Genomic DNA, 16,476 nt, shown 5'->3' with positions numbered 1-16,476 from the left:
CTGAACTCCTAAGGGACCAAACTGCTGAGGTCATCTGTCCCTACACTTACAAATTTTTTTACACTAACTTATGCTAAGATCAACACGCACATCAATGGCCCAGGGAGGACTCGAATCTCTGGTGGATGGGGTCGCGAGATACGTGAAATGGCGCCTCAAACCACGCGGCAACGCCGCGCGCCTACAGATTTTTGATACTATATCTGTTCGCGTGTAGCTGTGGAAAGAGACACGACTTCGGAGAAAACTATCTTTTCCCACTCTGCAAAAACCGAAGAGTTGGCTGTTTCTTTTCTTTGTCAGAGACGCATGTTTGTTAGCTCTTGCCATGGTTCGACAAGAGTTTCGCTGTCGTGGCAGGGGGAGATTTAGTGCCTCTACAGTCTTGTGATTCGCTCAAGATAACGTCAAGTCGGCGTCGTTGGTGGAATTTGTGGGAAAATGGAATTTTTTTCTGGGTTGGTGGGAAACACTCAGATGCAGGACTTCGGTCTAGTAAGGACTGCTGGTCGAAGCTCTGGTATTTGTGGTTGGTACTTCGCTCTGTCCTGAGACTGACTTTAGTTCCTAGTAGTTTCGACTGGGAGCCTGTTGTGAAGTTCTTACTGTACTAACAGTGTGACATCGGATGTCTTGGACTACTCGTCTGCAGACGGTACGCTTATTTGTTGTTGGTTTACCTGTCTTGAAGTTTGGTATAAGTGAGCCAAATTGGTCCTGGTTACAACGAGTGAACAGGTGTGTCACACACAGAAATGTACCGTGATTTCAGGGCTCTAGTAGAGAGTAAATTGCGATCAGTCTGCCTGCTCGCTAGACCATAAGATTGTTGCATTTATTTCGTGGCCGCGATCGATTCACTGGTGCCACCTCCACGTCTCACCTCCTCCGCCGCACTTCTGGAAGTCACGGCGCTGCATGAAGTTAACAAGGTAGCGTACTGCCGCTCCGACATCGTCAGTGCGTACAGATCACAATCGCCACTTGATCTCAGCTGCACCTGTGTAGAGAAACTTCACTAAATTTTATCAATCAAAGTCTGCTCAGCGTCAGACCAATTCTGCTTGCTGTATCAACATTTTTAGGGCCAGAATACTTGACTCACTGATCACTTAGATAAATTGTGTTTGCCAACCAGGCGCCAACCCAGTGGAGTGTTTAATCATCTATTAGTTGTTTAAGAAATTCAAACTATAACTTAATTAGTGTAATATATGTCTTGTTTGGTGAAGCAATTGGTGTTAGTACACTAAATTTCGCCAAAATTCTCGATCAGTTAAATAATAAAAGCAAGTTACCTTTCATGTGGCCAGGATCTCAAATTGATTGCACCTTCTATCACCGTCACATGGCGTTGCCTAGCGAAGTTATTGAATTTGACGTCCCTTGCGCAGAATTCTGAATTGATGCATCCTTCTGTGACGTCAATCAATAGATAGTGTTGCCTAGTCAAGTTTCTGTTTCCCATGTTGAATGTGTTGCATTGGGTAGAGTATATTAGCGTTGCTTGTGCCTCGACGTACTACTAAAATTTAATCATTGTATGTGTGTATTTTCATGTTGTGGTTGTGACTTCTTTGTCACTTGATTCTTTGCTTCTGGCGGAAAACGGCGTTGTGCTGATTTGTTAGGACAGATTGCGACTTTCGTTTGTCAGCGTAGACAACCGCTCTGTTATTTGAATTCGTTGTCAGGAACTAGGAATCGGAAGCTAACAAGTGCGTAATTCAGAGTAGAAACTGTGTGACCTAGGAATGTGTAGTGTTGGGTCAGTGTTAGAGTTCGTGCTTACAAGAAGCTTATCACGTTTACTACAGAGTAGCGCAAGTAAATGTGTTTTGTTAACCATGTATCCACTTCAGATATTATCGCGGACCAGGCGGATATTACATAGGATTCTCAGGTATATGCAGTTGCAAAACGGGCAGAAATGTTTTGCGTAGAAGCTGCAGAGTATGACGACATGTCTCAGTCAGGTGACAAAAGTGAACGGGAGACCGTAGCAGACCAGGATTAAGAACGAAACGTCACAGGATGGTGGAATCTCTTTTATCTAGTCCTGGAAGTGTTAGCAGGAGTCCAAGAAGAGCTACAGAATTCCAAGAAAACGACAGCAGAAACGCGTGAGGACGAGGGCAAGGCGAAGCCCAATGCCAAAACAGTGCGATTGGTAGCGGAAGAAGCAGGAAAGGACGCGTCAGTAGCCAAAGAACAAGTTAAACTGGCAAGAACTGAGGTTGTAAGGCAAAAAAGGCATTTGCAGCTCTACAGAAGCAAGGCAAAAAATTGGTTCAACAAACGCAGAAAAAAATGAGTGAGGCTGGAAACGAATCGCACAGGTCGAAATCTCTGAAATTAAAGATCAGCACACCCGAGACGCCTCTCAACAAATGGAGTTGGCTAAGGACGTTCGGCAGGCAACTTGAGCGGTTCGCGCAATTGCAAAAACACAATCTCATCCGGTAGAGCTCCATCGAGAGCGTCACAGAATTGAAGAAAATGTTTTGCAACTATCCGAACGGCTGTATGAGGACACATGCCCCACACATGGGCGCATGCAGCAGCGATATGCTCCTGCCACGGCAAAACGCGTGACAGAACATGCACCATCTACAATATGCAGCATGTCAGAAACCGAGCCGGAAAACAATTGTACACGTCTACGAAGGTCAAAACGTTATTACGTGAATCTGACAACACGAGGGGATACCATAAAAGTGCACGAGGATACTTTGGGCACGGATACATGGAATCACGAGCTGCAGACGTAGACGAGAGGGGACATTCGTACGGCTGATACGTCGAATCTACAAATCCGGAATCTACAAGGAAGCAAACGACGCATTACAACCAAAGACCTGTAATGCACAGTACGATCACGTGCAACCCGAATCTTGGCCAGCTCCAGTTTATCTGTGAGTTTTTAGAAGGGTCGATTGCAAAACACATACGCGGAGTTGAGGAGAGCTGTCGATCCTACCAAAAAAATAATGACGCATTCCTTAGCACACACTGGTCGCAAGACACACAGGGAAGGATAATACAGGAGATCCTGATAGGAAAGGACTTAGAAGCGTCAGGATTCCGTAGTCCTGTCAAATTCTTCCGAATCCCTGGTAAAGAAGAACCGTACAGTCCCAAGGAAATTATAAGGCACTTCTACATTAAATTACCTTTACATTACCACCAACGTTTCATCCGTAGATGCAGCGTTTCAATCGAATCGTTCAAGAGTGCGCTAAGCGAACTCAATTACGTGAATGAAATTCACAACTCGCAGGAAAGAGTTAGAATTAATGGTTGAAACTGGCCAGATTCGCCACAGAGGAATGACGATGAACGAAATAGGGGAAAACATCAATTGAATCGAAACCAAAATTCAGACTTGAAAGGGAATAACCAGTCATCATGGGAAAATATATGAAGACGAGGAATTTGTAATTATAACAACAACAAGAACTACCGACAAAACAGAAACTGGAGGGATCAGAAGAGCTCGAACCAGGACCAATAAAATTATAGGGACCAACAGCAAAGCAATATCAAGATATACAACGGCCAAGGTCAAAGGAATGACCAACGTAGCGAATATGTGGAATTGAGGCCACGTAGCCACTGCAGAAAAAAATCAAACAGGGACTGATACACAGCCGCTATGGACTCAGCTCAAAATAATGCCGCAGAAACTATCGGAACGAGTGATATTAACTTGTAAGAGTACGAAGATACAAGAGAACTGCTACGGGAAGAGAAGGAGATAATGACACAACCGAATTTACATCCCATCATTCACATCACAGTCGGAAGGTCAATCTAACCAGGATTGTGGACAGTGGAAGCCAAGTGACAGCGATATCTATTCGGCATACAAGAAATGCACTGCGAATCATTCGTGGCCGGCACTCGTGCTGGAGGGAACCAAAATCACCGGCGGTCTGAGAGGGTAGCGTACAGAAGTCCAGTTACAAACTAGGTTCACATTCAGCTGCCAAGGGCACACCTTAGAAACGAACATTCTGGTCGTCCCTTCTTTGTCAATTGAGATAATATTTGGCATGGATTTCCTAAATGAAATACAGGTCGCATTGGACGTAGGTCTAGGAGAACTGACTTTACATACAGACGGCGCTATTAAGATTTCCTTTGCCGACCATGCAATAATTGCGCAAATCCCTGCCGAATGCCTCAATCTGAACTACGCAGCGAAAAGAGGAGAAGAAAAAATTGAAGCACAATGTGTGTAGCAGCAACACTAAAGATATTGATGCAAAATCGACGAGAGGTGCATCACGCTATTAACCACATGCTAGGGAATCTAGTAAACATACCGACACAGGAAAAACACGAACTAGAAGGAATATTAAAGGAAAACGGAAATGGCTTTCTACCGAAACCCGGAGCAATCAAACATTTCATGTATGCATATCGGATGCAGGAACACACTAAATTCTTCGTGCCTCCGTGCCAAATCCCACACGCCTAGAGACAGATTTTTCTCAAGATCAAAAGGATGCTTGACGAAGGCATCACTGAACCAACAAGCTCCACGTACAACAACTCACTCACACTGGTAGAGAAGGCTGACATCTTTATCCATTTGATGCAGGATTCGTACCAAATCAATACAATCAATAAGCCACAGATAGATCATCCAGAAAATCTGAAGGAACTATTCCCAAATTTCAGTGGAATTATTGTTTTTTCATCTCTTGAGTTGCGGTCCACATTCTGGAAAATTATGCTCCACCCAGACTGCAGGAAATACACGACGATCCTTGCGTTCGGGAAATGCTATCGATTTAAAATTCTACTATTCGGGCTAAACGTGTCTACATCTACCTTCATCAGAGGACTCGATAGCATCTTAAAGGATTCCACTAAGCAAAGGATCACCACCTACGTGGACAACCTCTTCATGGCAGAACCGAGGGCACAATGCGATCTTTAGAGAAATCATACAGGCCTTCAAAGGAATTGGCGTAACCACCTACGTCACGAACTCATGTATAGGAACTTCACGAGTAAAATTCCTAGGACGTAGCATTACCGCGGAAGTAATCACAACAGACCCGGACAAAATAGAGGCAATTACGAAATTTACCATGGCAAGAACCAAGAAACAACTACGTGGCTACCTTGGCATCGCAAATTTATACAAACGATTCGGCCATCTGAAGAAATTAGCGACACCACGACAACGACAGCTTGCTGGAAAGAAGACACCGTGGGAATGGGACGACTTGGCAGAAGATGAATTCCAAGGCTTCACAACCGCGCTGATTAATGCGCCAATTCGTTCGCATCACAACCCGGAGGAGGACTTTTACATGGCGTGAAAAAGCTCCTAGCCTGGGATTGCTGTAGTGATTTTCCAACGATATCAGCGAGAGAGAAACGTGGTGCGCAAAACCACTGCTTTTGGAAGCCGAGTCTTCAGCAAGTGTTAAAGAAGTTATTCGGTGACTGAGTTAGAAGCTTTGGGCGTTGTTTTCGTCTTTAATAAATTTGTTTTTTGCTTGAATGGGAGAAAAACAAGATTATACACGAACTCCGAAACAAACGTCTAATGACATGGGAACTATAGCTCCAAGTATATGACTTTTCAGTCACACTCGTACCATGTAAGGAGAACATCATTTCGGATGCGCTGTCACGTACAACTGTTGGGTTAGAAACTAGTGAGGCCAACCCACTGGAGGACGACCACTACAGCTTGTTCTACGTGAAGCAGGTTACAGTTGAGGACCTTGTAACCTCGAGCCTCAAGGACATCAGCAAGGAGCAGGACAAGGATCAAGGTCTATCCGCTCTAAGACAAAGAGTGAAAGACTAGAGGGAATCAAAACAGACAGTTTTACTTGGTCCGCAAAGGCATTCAGTTCTTTTGAAGTGATGGAGAAGGAGCGCCCTGGGGCGTTTGCATTACAGATGAACAATATCATCTGGCACACGCACCTAAGTTACGCATATTTTGGACCCAAGAATTGCTACTTAAAATTACGCATATTTTATACCCAAGAACTGCTACTTAAAATTGGACCGAAAAGGCATTCAGTTCTTTCGAAGTGAGGGAGAAGGAGCGCCCTGGTGCATTTGCATTACAGAAGAACTGGTGAACAAGATCATCCAGCACACGCACCTGCGTTACGCATATTTTGGACCCAAAAACTGCTACTTAAAATAACGCGCATTACGCCGACACCCAAATATATCACTCTAACCCCGTCCAAAAAAAGCAACTATGCAGTCAATATGCAGATCATTCTACAAGGATTTTCTCACCCGAGTCGGAAATGTCGACAGGTTCATCTCCGACAGTGGATCTCAGTTTCGATCAGAGAAGTGGAAAGAGTTGTTGCGGAAACACAGAACCAAATGCTTATCCGCTTCCAAAGGACATCCACATTCGCCGCCAGCAAAGAACCGATGAAAAGTCTGGGAAACCTCTGCAGTATCTACTGCGTGAAACGACAATCCATCTGGGATCCCTTCTTACGTGACTTCCAGTACGTGATGAACGAGTTGCCACATGGTGTCACCAATATAGCACCAGTAACAGTTCTCAATAACAGGTAACCCACATGTCTAATCCGTGAAGTAGTAAATACACTCCTGGAAACTGAAATAAGATCACCGTGAATTCATTGTCCCAGGAAGGGGAAACTTTATTGACACATTCCTGGGGTCAGATACATCATATGATCACACTGACAGACCCACAGGCACATAGACACAGGCTACAGAGCATGCACAATGTCGGCACTAGTACAGTGTATACCCACCTTTCGCAGCAATGCAGGCTGCTATTCTCCCATGGAGACGATCGTAGAGATGCTGGATGTAGTCCTGTGGAACGGCTTGCCATGCCATTTCCACCTGGCGCCTCAGTTGGACCAGCGTGCGTGCTGGACGTGCAGACCGCGTGAGACGACGCTTCATCCAGTCCCAAACATGCTCAATGGGGGACAGATCCGCAGATCTTGCTGGCCAGGGTAGTTGACTTACACCTTCTAGAGCACGTTGGGTGGCACGGGATACATGCGGACGTGCATTGTCCTGTTGGAACAGGAAGTTCCCCTGCCGGTCTAGGAATGGTAGAACGATGGGTTCGATGATGGTTTGGATGTACCGTGCACTATTCAGTGTCCCCTCGACGATCACCAGAGGTGTACGGCCAGTGTAGGAGATCGCTCCCCACACCATGATGTTGGTCGCTCAAAGGGCGCTGTGTGCCTCGGTCGTATGCAGTCCTGATTGTGGCGCACACCTGCACGGCGCCAAACACGCATACGACCATCATTGGCACCAAGGCAGACACGACTCTCATCGCTGAAGACGACACGTCTCCATTCGTCCCTCCATTCACGCCTGTCTCGACACCACTGGAGGCGGGCTGCACGATGTTGGGGCGTGAGCGGAAGACGGCCTAACGGTGTGCTGGACCGTAGCCCAGTTTCATGGAGACGGTTGCGAATGGTCCGTAGGATCCTACGGTCTTGGCGTGCATCCGAGCGTCGCTGCGGTCCGGTCCCAGGTCGACGGGCACGTGCACCTTCCGCCGACCACTGGCGATAACATCGATGTACTGTGGAGACCTCACGCCCCATGTGTTGAGCAATTCGGCGGTACGTCCACCCGGCCTCCCGCATGCCCACTATACGCCCTCGCTCAAAGTCCGTCAACTGCACATACGGTTCACGTCCACGCTGTCGCGGCATGCTACCAGTGTTAAAGACTGCGATGGAGCTCCGTATGCCACGGCAAACTGGCTGACACTGACGGCGGCGGTGCACAAATGCTGCGCAGCCAGCGTCATTCGACGGCCAACACCGCGGTTCCTGGTGTGTCCGCTGTGCCGTGCGTGTGATCATTGCTTGTACAGCCCTCTCGCAGTGTCCGGAGCAAGTATGGTGGGTCTGACACACCGGTGTCAATGTGTTCTTTTTTCCATTTCCAGGAGTGTATTACCCTGCGAACTAGAGAACAACAATAACAAGTTGCTGACCTTGCACACAGGAGGTAGCGTGAGTCACGAGAGAAACCGAAAGAGAGTTGGGATAGAAACGCACGCGAGATGGAGTACCGAATTAGCCAAAAAGTTCTTGTTAGAAGTTTCCGTGTATCTAACAAAGAGAAACAGCTGAGGCACAAATACTATTCCATCTATTATGGACCTGTTAATGTTCAGAAAATCTCTCATTTGAACTCTCTGGAGCTAGAGACCTTGAAACCAGGGAAATCTCTTGGCATCCACCATACCTGACATGTAAGGCCATTTGTACATTGAGTGTAAACAGTAGATTTATAGATCAAGGAAGGTGAAGTATTTAAATAATTAGCATGGACTGGCTGATTAACTTAATTTTTTTAAATGTTGATATTGGGTTGCTCAGCGTAATTTTCTGTTTGTTCTATTTCGGTGTTATTTTGTTTGCTTGTCATTTTTATTAGTTTTCAGCATGAGTTCTTGTTGAACGTGGTCAAACGAGTTCCGTATTTGTGATATCATCATGCCAAAATTCATTGGCAGGTGTGAGACTGAATTAAAATTTCTTTCCAAGTTATATGCCATCAATCACTCGCAGTTTTTGATGCATGGCAAACCAGGTACGTTGCAATAATGAATACTCCAAACGACTGAGTACTGTTATTATTTCTTCGGACTTCACGATTGTTGTCCGATTTCTGCTCCCAGGAGAATGTCGTAATTTGACAGCAAATGAACATTCTCGTAGAAGAGCCTTCAAAAGTATTACCATGGCCAATGGAATTGTTGCTGTTTATTTTCTGTGGTTTCTTGTACACTGCCCAAGAGTCGGTTGTACCTCACTTTTTTGTATATTGCGTCCTTAGTAATATTGAAAATGTAAAAAAAATATTAAGTAAAAAATTTTTTAACTCTTCATAATTTTTTTGCAAATTATTTAAATCGATGTAATGACATTTGTAAGAGAATATGGCAGTTGACCACACTTGAGGCTTGTGCGATCTGCCACTGGACTCCAGAACCAACACAGCAGACAGGATATCATGGCCCACTTCAGCCAGCGAGGGGCAAGTGTATTGGGCAATCGTAATGAGTCAGCTGTAGCAGCGATGTTGAGGCGGACTGCCCGCAGCGAAAGAACCGGCTTCTGCCAGCTGACGCGCCTCCGTCTGCCTTTGTAGTAGGTGCGCCTGAAGGAAGTGCAGACAGAACGACACCATTACACGCCAGCAACAATCCCTGCCCCCCCCCCCCCCCCCCACCCCCGAAACACACACATACCTCCCTAGAGCCGCGTGAGGTAGCCATGCAGTCTTAGGTGTCTTGTCACGGTTAGCGCTGGTCGCCCCATCGGAGTTTCGAGTCCTCCCTTGGGCATGGACGTGTGTGTTGTCCTTAGCTGAAGTTAGTTACGTTTCATCAAATAGTATGTAAGTTTAGAGATCGATGACCTCAGCAGTTTCGCCCCGTAAGATCTTAGACAAATTTCCAAATTTCCAACCCCTAGTGGCCAACGACCCGCTATGTCACTAATCTAGGGAGACGCAAGTCACGTCGCACCACAGTCGACGTTCGTGCTAAGCCTAATTGACTCAGTGGCGTGCCGCCGAGTGTGACATGTCCCGTCGACAAAAGGCGAACTAATCCAATGCAGAGGTGAACAGAAAGAGTAGGGGTCCCCCACACCCTGCTAACGCTGAATGGACTTTTATGCCAGAAGGTGGGGTGCATGTCAAATGCTACACTGTTATGCCAGTTCGGGATGGCTGACTGTGGCCCGACCAGGCTGAGGCCAAGGGTCCAGTTGTGGTCTGGAAGCTGCCAAAGATGCCGAGTGCTGCCAAGATGACAGATGCTGCCAGAGACAAGAGGGAATACCAGAGACATCTGCCGCCACTCCTGCCACGTCATGCACTGAGTGAGAGACCATTCCACTCTGGCGCAAATTCCTGTTCTTCGGTCCTACCAGCCATGGTCTCAATTCATGTGACATTTTCAACTGTAAAATTTGTCTCCCCAGGGACACTTGTGGAGTGACTTAAAGGATACCTTTCTGCAATATCATTACGTAATATCTTTTTATGTTTTTGTATGTATCAATTGAAATACTTTGACTTTGAGATCTATGTTTTTTCTGCACTTTTATTAATGCTCTTGACAATGATTATGTCTCTGTATTTGTTTTCATGCCATACAAAATAATACACTAATTTACACAACTTAGGTAATGAGATAGACAGACTGCACATGTTATTTCCTTGTTCACTGAAAAATTAATAATAAATGTGTTTGATGATTGACACAGAATGAGTGACAGAGCAGCAGTAATTCAGTGAGCAGAGAACACTTCATAGGCCAGGACATTAGAAATCTCTGATGTCAGGATATGGTGTGAATGGGTAAATTTCTTTGCTGCAAGGCCTTTTAACAGCATATGAAATTTTTAACAGAAGTCTGTGATGTAGCAGTCACCCTTGGGTCTAATGTAATTCATACTACTCATACCAATGTTTACATGTATTCTTGCTGGCTTCCGGCTTCATGTGCATGAATGATCCCTGGAATGAATGAGGTCAAGCTAGGATGTGTTTTAGACATGGGCGATCCTGACTGGCAAAGTTACATTTTCCTCACTTATATCAGTTATCAGGATGAGAGTCTCCCACTACTTTCAATGATTTCCAGTCGTTCGTGTCACATTAAACAATATTGAAGCCAGACACATGTAGAAATCTACAGCAGATAGGGGGCAGTGAGAGATGACAAGCAAATCTCTCTCGTATTTTTCGCATATGGAAAATTATTAAAGATTTAATTACAAGCTGACACACCTTGAGCGAGACTCCAGGAAGTTAATGGTCATAGCAGATATTGATGGGGCCTGGTAGTGCACTAAAAGCATGACGTATTTTTATGATTCTTAGCTCATAGAAACAGCTTGTTGGGAGTTGAAAGCATCTGGAAGCAAGCCCATTCGTTAGTAAATGTTGCCAGACAGGTCCACTCCATACAAGGCATCCCAATCATTGGGACACAGCTCCAGCAGAACAATGCCAAGATACCTGTTGTGGCGCCAATAATAGCTTGGGCAGGAGCGACAGTCTAAAGGGACATGTCTACAGAGTGGAGTCATAAATCAGGCATTGTGTGCAGAGCTACATGTAACATAAATTCTCATGTTTTCGTGTTCGCCGATATTGCGAAAAGGACAGTGAGCAACTTCCCTCCGCTGACCCTGTTGTATAAGTAAATTTCGACATGTGAGAAATAATAGGAGATTTAATCTTTATTGCAAGTCATAGCCAGGACTATCAAGCTCCAAGGCATAGGCAAATTAGATAAAGATCTTTGAGATTGTATGTGTTTGCTTATTGCCATGGAAAGAGGCACGACTTTGGATAAAATTATCTTTTCAGAGACACAAGTTTCTTACCTCAAGGTCTCGTACTACAAGAGCGAGTGCTGTCATGTGGGAGGGGAGATTTAGAGCCTTGTGATTGGCTCAAGATGGTGACAATGCGGTGTCGTTCGTGGACTTTGCGGGAAAACGGAATTTTTTTCTGGTTAGGTGGGAAACACTCACGTGCAGGACTTCGGACTGGTAATGATTTCTTGTCGAAACTCTGGCATGTATGGTTGGCACTTGGGACCTATCCTGAGACTGACTTTACTTGCAAGTACTTTTGACTGGGAGCCTGTTGGGAAGTTCTAACTGTACTGACAGTGTGCCTTCAAGTGTCTTCGACTACTCGTTTGCCGACGGAACACTTATTTGTTCTTGGTTTACCAGTCTTGACGTTTGGTATCCTTGTGTGCTCTGTCGTATAAGTTAGCCAAATTGGTCCTGGGCACAACAAGCCAACGGGTGTGTCACACACTGAAATGTAACGTGATTTGAGGGCTCCAGTAGAGAGGATATTGTGATCTGTCTGGATGATCGCTAGAGCGCGAGATTTTTGCATTTCTTTCGTAGCCGCGATGAATTCACAGCACGGCCTCCATGTGTCACCTCCTCCGCCGCACACATCTCGTCAGCTGCTGGTCACGTCGCCGCACGAAGTAAAGAAGATAACTTACTGTTGCTCCGGCATTGTCAGGGCGAACAGATCTCAATTGTCACCTGGTCTCAGCTGCGTCTGTATAGAGAAACTTCATTAGATTTGATCAATCGAAGTAAACTCAGCGTCAGATAAATTCAGCTTGCGATATCTACATTTTTAGGGCCAGAGTACTTGACTCACTGATCACCTAGTTATACTGTCTTTGCCAACCATGCACGTATTCAGTGGAGTGTTTAATCAACAATTAGTTGTTTAAGGAATGCAATCTTTAACTTGTATAGTATTATTTTTGTCTTGATTGGTAAAATAAATTTTGTTAGCACACTAAATTTTGAGAAAATTCTCAATGATTTGAACAGTCTAAACAAGTTACCATTCAAGATGTAGACGTTATTTTACAAAATTTTAGTATTGTTCATTTTTTTGTTTCGTTTTCTTTGTATTGTACACAAACGTCACATGGAATTTTTTTTTTTTTTACTTTGTATGACAGTTCCCAGCTGGTAGTTCTCACCAGAACCTAAGATGATAAAATGGAACATTTCTGCTGCAATATGACCGTTTAGCACTATTTTGGATCGTGGATGGTCTTTTCCTGCGTAATCCATAATATTACACCTTCTGCGAGATATATTGAAACACTATCCCTGTAATATTTAGTATGCGTAATAACTTAGATGTGAATTTATTTCTTCGTCAGCAGCATATCATGATCGTTATCCAATTTCCCTAGCACAAGTTTAATGCTTTTTTGACCTCATCTTTTCCATTGTCTAACTGTGTCTTTAATGTATTGTGTGAGATGTGGAACACTATAGTCTCACATCTCTTTTATCTGTTATAATTCTTTTTTTTCTGTGCCCGTGGTTATTAAAATTTTTGTTTCTTGGTATAGGCTTGTGAATGCTGAAGTGCTTGCTCGCCCTAAAACTGAATTCCCTCATTTTCAGAGTACTGAAGGGCGATCTGTTTTAAATGTTAAAAACCCTTCAAAAGCCATGATAGCATTAAAAATTTCTTTATTGAAAACGACCGGTTTCACTATTCATACCTCATGAAATGTGTTGGCTGACGCCCTAAAATTCTTTCTCATAATCCATAGAAATCCAATACATTTTTCTAATATTATATACGCCCACGATTTCTATGATTTGTGCTATAATATTAATAGTTGTGTTTTGCCACCAAAACACGTACAGTAAGCACATACCTGAACAAGGTATGAAAGCGTGCTACTGTACTCCACCGACTAGAACAGTGTGAAAAGGGGAAGGGACCGGAACCCAGCATGGCGCCCACTACGCGGGCCGGTGACACGGACAGGGAGATTCCGCCGCGTGTGCGTCTGTTCGGATGTGTACGTGTTCTGCTGGGCGCGGATGGCGATGGCAGAGGAAAGGGCCGATGCGCGTTTAATCCCCTGTGTACGCGACGCGCTGCGTCGCGGCGGAAAGCCGCCGCGATTCTCCGCTACGGCGCTGCCAACACAAACGGCGGCGCGCCGGACTGCACGGCGCCTCCCTGCGGTTTCTCCACCTACGCCGCCCCGCTGCACGGTACGCGGCACGTAAGCGGATAGCTCACGTGAGCCCGCAGCCGTCCTCTGTGATTCGACGGCAGCGCCAATACGGCGACGGCACGCCGAACCGGGATGCGATATCGACGAATGCTGGAACGTGCATCTGAATATATCGTCCTCGAAGCTACATTCAAGCACACGCGTGATGCTGATGTACAAAGTACCTTTGAAGTATATAGTCTTTCCCAACAAAATTTAAATCTGCCCAAATGCATTACACACTTACTTCCTCAACACAAGCAACAAATTGTACCAAAGAACATAATCATAAAGCTTTCGGCAAATTCTACAGCCAGTTGTTCACTTCCGTTTTATAACGCCTCTTCTTGTTGATGATTTGGTTTGATTTGTACTTGGCCTCGGCTAAATCTCGGCGACGGTCGGTAGAGTGTTGAGGTCGTTATCAAGTTACGAAGACGACGTTACACAAAATAACAGTGCTGAACCGAAATGTCGACGTGCGTGAGATATTTACTTCACCAAGAATAGTAATTAATCGTTCGTAATCGATATTTAACTGATTAACGATGAAATATTAATGATAAAACCAATACAGTCACATCCACAACATAGTCCCTCCAAACTGGTCGTAATTTCAAGTATCTAAGAAATCGTAACAGTGGGCTTGTCATTTGAGTCAAAGATTCTACACAAGAGCCGAGTGCTACAGTCAAATATTACCGCTGCGTCTCATTTCTACTCGGGAGTTTCATGTCAATAATTTGATAGAATTTTAAATCACAAATGGACGACTTGGCACGAGAGGGTGTTTTATTGCAAAATATCAGTCACTTCCTAACCGAGCCTTGAGAACAAAACTTTCCCAGGTGTTGCGGGAATTTAAATTATATGCTTCAGACCTATCACTGAAATTCCATAAGCCACTGGTTATTATGAATGAATATTGTTTATCAGTGTTCGTTGCGTAAATCACTGTCTAAGTAATGATTAGTTCAATTATCTAGTTAAAACTTCACTTTATTCTAGTGGGTAAAAGTCCTCCTTTCGAATTCTAATGCCGTGATATTTGAAGTCAGAAGATCGTATTACTGCGTCATAATAGATCGCAATTATTCAATCTCAAAACCAATCTAAGCGCGCCTACATGTACGAGCATTCAAATATATGACCACTTTCGGGTAACTCTAGTAACGTAGTGACCAGTCATTGAATTATACTTAATTACTCACGATTCCCAAACTGTACTCACACGGAGTATTGTTTGTGATCGTCGGTTCTACTTTGCGAATGTTAATTTATGCAAATTTTGTGATTTATTATGATTTTGATTTTAATTTTACTGAAATTTATTCTTTCTTTCGTATATTGCTAAATTGTCAAGTCTTACGTTCCTGATTTAATTACTTGTTATTGTCCTAATAACAGTGATAAATTGAATTTCCTTCGCTTATTCACTTTTCTGGGAAATTGAGACTTGGGGGGGGGGGGAATCTTTGGGGTATTGGGAGCTAATTTTTGATTTTTATTTCTCGTCCGAGTAAGTAGCATTACAGTTTTCACCACAGCAGGCGCTTATACTCCACGTTACACATACAAAGTGATTTTTTCCACCGTGTGCAAACTCTACGAATTGATCGGAAAGAGGATACGCAACGAAAAAGTCTAATAAACTTAGGTTCGAAAGTGCATGATTTCCGATCTATAGTCCTTTCATTCGATCATATACTGTTACAAATACTGTGGTCTAATACGCTCTGTAAAATGCAGCCACAGTTACAGAAAGTGCTGAAAATGGTTTCCATGTAACTGAACCGAAGCGTGTACCCGCCGTAATATGTTCTACCTCACACGTTCACATCGGCCAGGATGCATCCAAACAGTGTCAAAGTCAGCATGAACGCGCTGCTCCAGGATCTCCACATCTGGAACGGGCTCTGCGTATACGATGCTTTTGAGATGGCCCCATAACCAGAGATCACTAGGGTTCAGATCCGGTTAACATGCGGGCCATGCGACTTTACCATCTCGTACGATTCATCGAACAGGAAAGACACGATGGAGATACATTCTGAAGTTAGCGACGAAGGGCGCTTCAGCACAATCATGTAGCAGCCACATAACCATTCGAACCATTAATTGTATCAATTTTATCGCGGGAGGCAAAGTCGCCCATGAGAAACGCCGATAGTTCTGGCCAGTTAGGAGACTGGTCCTAATTATCCCGGCCCACACATTCCGGCTGCACCGATGATGATGATTCGCTGTCACCATACCATGGGCGTTTTGCATTCTATACCACCAATTGCTGTCATTAAATATGGTTCAAATGGTTCAAATAGCCCTGAGCACTTGGGACTTAAAATCTGAGGTTATCAGTTCCACAGAACTGAGAACTACTTAAACCTAACTAACCTAAGGACATCATTCACTTCCATGCCCGAGGCAGGATTCGAACCTGCGACTGAAGCTCATACAGCCACTCGGCCACACTGGCCGGCTATTAAAGTTGAAGATACCACTTCGCGTAAAGGGGAATAGGATGGATGACAGAAACCCCAGAATCATGTAGTCTGGTGAAGTAACGAGCGAAAAAACTGCCCCCAATTTTGAATGTCTGTCGCCAGTAAGTCCTGCACACACTGTAAGTGATAAGGGTACTAACAATTCTCGTGGAGAATGTTCCAGTCGGTCTGGCTTACCCTGTACTGGCGGACCAACTACCTGGTACTGACAAGGCGCTGGCCTTCAACAGTGTTAGTCACAACTTGTTCCATGTCTGGTGTCCGAAAATTTCGGGTTCGTCCTTCATGATTTCCTGTTTCCTGAAACGACCCTGTTTCAGAAAAACGACGACACACTGTTGCAAACATTGAACACCGTGATCGATG

Source organism: Schistocerca gregaria, chromosome 5, assembly GCF_023897955.1.
Source record: "Schistocerca gregaria isolate iqSchGreg1 chromosome 5, iqSchGreg1.2, whole genome shotgun sequence".
Classification (NCBI taxonomy): domain Eukaryota; kingdom Metazoa; phylum Arthropoda; class Insecta; order Orthoptera; family Acrididae; genus Schistocerca; species Schistocerca gregaria.
This window is presented reverse-complemented; position numbering follows the sequence as displayed.